The sequence below is a fragment of the Micropterus dolomieu genome, linkage group LG23, assembly GCF_021292245.1.
Source record: "Micropterus dolomieu isolate WLL.071019.BEF.003 ecotype Adirondacks linkage group LG23, ASM2129224v1, whole genome shotgun sequence".
NCBI lineage: Eukaryota > Metazoa > Chordata > Actinopteri > Centrarchiformes > Centrarchidae > Micropterus > Micropterus dolomieu.
Window position 1 is genome coordinate 4,891,914 of NC_060172.1, and position 4,108 is coordinate 4,896,021.

Genomic DNA, 4,108 nt, shown 5'->3' on the forward strand with positions numbered 1-4,108 from the left:
TTTCTGATATCGTTTAGGTCGTTGTGAATGTAAGTGTAAGTGATTCCCTGCCTGGAGGCAGTGGAGGCAGCTCCGATGCGGAACAAATGTCCAGAGTAGAGTTTGGGGGATCTGCCGGATTTGGATAGAATTTGCCGGAGTTGTTGGTGAAACCAGAAGGGTGTGGCTCCTTTCCCTGACTCTGTGACGAACAGAAGATCTTGGGAGGAAGCGTGGCTGGCTATTCTCGAGTCCATGTAGAGAGGTATTGGTTCATATGGACTGAGGTAAGAATTGAGTCGGAAGAGGCAGATGGGTTGCGGTACACTGGATTGGTTGGTTTCCCTGCGTTTGAGGTGATAAATGAGTGTGTCTGCAGATTGTATGGAAATGTCGGGCCATGGTAGACTGGGTTGGTAGTGGAGACTGGAGGTGGTGAACTCTGAGCACCGCAAGAAGCCAAAAATGCCAGTAGGAACGTGGATTCTAGAACTCTGTCCGTGTATGGAGTCAGATAACCCGATCTGAGCAAGAAAGAGAGTCAGCGATATTGTTTTTGTGGCCTGAGATATGGAAGGATGATGAATTGGTGCTGTACTGAAAACCAAGGTGAGCCTCTGCATGAATTGCATTATGTCTGGGCAATGGGACCATCCTCTGTTAATTATGTCTACCACTGCACTATGTCTGAGTATATTGTGATAGTTTTCTTGGACCATATAAACCCCCAAAGAATGTCTGCGATAAGACTGGGTACATGTCATAGATGGTAAGGGGAAGGAGAGAGGGCTGAAAATTCAGGTGGCCAGTCTGCTGCGAACCAACTACCGCCTTTGTAGCCGCCGAAGCCGACAGAAAAGGCAGCATCTGTGAAGAGCTGGATGTCTTCTGGAGTCACCCTGAGTCGAGGGAGATGCCCAAGAACTCCTGATGTGTTGGGGCCTACTGTTTTCTCTGGGGAGAGATGGACTCTGAGTTTGTGGAATGCGGAAGTCGAGATGTTGAGGCCATAATATTGTGGCATAGAGGGTGGCAAAAAGATGAGGAAGTCTTCTATGAAGTTGATATATGTTCAATATATATTATTCTATATGTTGAAGATCCAGCAAAGTCCTTCGGATAGGGAGTACATTTTTATTATTTTATTTTCATTCATTTATTTTCATTAATTAATAAAATTTTATTTTATTTTTTATTATTTATTATTCTATTTTGGGGCTGCTCTTATGCCCGAAGGTTAGACGAACTGCGAAGTAGTAAGCGCCCTTCCAGAGAACGCCAAAAAGGTGCCAGTAGTCGGGGTGAATGGGAGTGCTGGTGATGTCTGCCTTGGATATACCAGGCTCCTTGCAGATGAGGGCGATGGCATGATAGATGGTTGAATATTGCCTTGACTGAGTCGGTGGACATGCGGGAATAGCAGATAAAAATGTACATCGAAGATGACACCAACGGAAACTCGCCGCGTGCAGGCCTTTATTATACAGTTTATGGTGCAGGCACATAAGGAGAAAAAGGCATGCTCTTCTCTTTCTTTCGGTGTGTTGCTTGCGTGTTTGGCTGCAAGCAAACCATTTTTTATTTATTTATTTAATTTATTTTTGCGATCTGGTTCCAAAAAGTAGGCGTAGGTATCGATTCTACTCGATGCTGGGATGTTTTGGTCGATACCGTAAAGGTACCGAGTAGCAATACCCATCCCTACTGGTTGGGGAGTGATTGATTGATTGGTGGGGGAGCTATGAGAGGGTGTCTGCGGGAAACGGTTGGGTTTGGAAGTGTGGAGCTGGGGCGGGAGGCACAGAGACTGCGAGGGTGCATGCTGAGACCGGATCTGTTGGCGCGCCGCAAAGGTTGTAGTTTAAGGAGGGTCGTGCTGACGCAGCAATAAGCCTGGGGTCTACTCAGGGACAGGTAATCGTCCGGCTCTGACATGCAGTCGGGGAAGACTGAACTAATGTTGTCGGGGTATGAAGAAAAAGAGAAGCAAAATTCTGCTGGTGTTAGTTCTTTGGATCTGGTAGGAAGTGGTTGCTTGAGTTTGGCAGGGGCGAGAACGGTTTGCCGTTCCCTGGGATTATACGGGATCCAGTCTCCCCTCACTCGTAAACAAGACCCCGAGGTACTTGAACTACTTTACTTGGGGTAAGCACTCATTACCTACCTGGAGTTGGCACTCCACCGGTTTCCTGCTGAGATTTAGAGGTGCTAATCCTCATCCCAACCACTTTGCACTCTGCCATGCACCGATCCAGTGAGAGCTGAAGGTCATGGACCGATGATGCCATCAGGACCACATCATCCGCAAAAAGCAGTGACGAGATCCCAAGCCACCGAAGCTGAGAAGTGTGATACCCCTGTAATTGGCACACACTCTCTGGTCCCCCTTTTTGAACAGTGGAACCACCACCCCAGTCTGCCACTCTTTGGGCACTGTACCCGACTTCCATGCAATGTTAAAGAGACGTGTCATCCAAGACAGCCCCTCCACACCCAAAGCTTTTAGCATTTCTGGGCGGATCTCATCAATCCCTGGGGCTTTGCCACTGTGGAGTTGTTTGACTACCTCAGTGACTTCCTCCAGGGATATTGACGAGAAACCCCCATCAGCCTCCAACTCTGCCTCTACTAGAGAGGGTGTGTCAGTCGGATTTAGGAGTTCCTCAAAGTGTTCCTTCCACCGCCCAATTACCTCCCCAGTTGAGGTCAACAGGGTCCCATCTTTACTGTACACATCTTGGACGGTTCCCTGCTTCCTCCTCCTGAGATGGCGGACAGTTCTCCAGAAGCACTTTGGTGCCGACCAAAAGTCCTTCTCCATGCCCCTTGAGGCACCTAAGACCTTGAGAACACAGCCTTCCGCTGCGGCTTCAGCAATAGAGGTTTTGAACATTGCCCACTCATGTTCAAGTACCATGTACACTTATGAGCATCCTTATGCTCGAACATGGTGTTCGTTATAGACAATCCATGACTAGCACAGAAGTCTAACACTAAACACCCAATCAGGTTCAGATCAGGGGGGCCGTTCCTTCCAATCATGCCTTTCCAGGTATCTCCATCATTGCCCACATGATCGTTGAAGTCTCCCAGCAGAACTATAGAGTCCCTAACTGGAGCCCCATACAGAACTCAGGGTCTCCAAGAAGGCCGAATACTCTACACTGCTGTTTGGTGCATATGCACAAACAACAGTCAGAGTCCCCCCCCCTACTCAGCCGGGGACTTATGAGTATCCCCACACCCGCCTGGAACCTCACACCTTGAGCAACTCTGGAGAAGAATAGAGTCCATCCCCTATCAAGGAGTAAGGTTCCAGAACCGAGACTGTGCATGGAGGTCAGCCCAACCAGATCTAATTGGTAGCCCTCCATCTCCCGCACAAGTTCCGGCTCCTTCCCCCACAGAGCCTCTGCCGTCCGGGTCTGGTCCGTCGAAGCCCCTGACCTTCACTGCCACCCATGTGGCAGCGCACCCAACCCCTGCTGATCTTCCGATGGATGGTGGGTCCAAAGGATGGAGAGGGGGGTGCCACTTTGCTTCTTCGGGCTGTGCCCGGCCGGGCGCCATGGCAAACCCGGCCACCAGGTGCTCGCCCACGAGCCCTCCCTCTGGGCCTGGCTCCAGACGGGGGCCCCAGGCTTCCACCGGGCAGTGTCTCTCCTCCTCTTCCTCGTTTTGTCATCAAGGGTCTTTGTGAACTATTCTCAGTCTGGCCCCTCACCTGGAACCACTTTGCCTTGGGAGACCCTACCAGGAGCACTAGCCTCCAGACAACACAGCCTCCAGGTTCACCGGGGTACGCAAACCTCTCCACCACGATAAGGTGATGGTTCCTGGAGAGTTTTTTTTTTTTCCCAGGTGTGGGCTATTTAAAAATATTTTTGATTGAGGAGCTGTTTTGAGGAGCATATAGTATTCATGCAGCACCTCCTGGCTCGCTCCCTCTCTCTCTCCCCCTCTATCTCGTGAAAACCCCTGCATAAACCTGTCCAAAGTTAGAATACCCCCCCACCTCGCTGTCATTCTGTGGGAAACACTGGAAAGTAATATAGTAACGTAACTAGTTACTTTTATCACCCAGTAATAAGTAAAGTAATAATATAATTTTTTTAAGTAGTAATAAGTA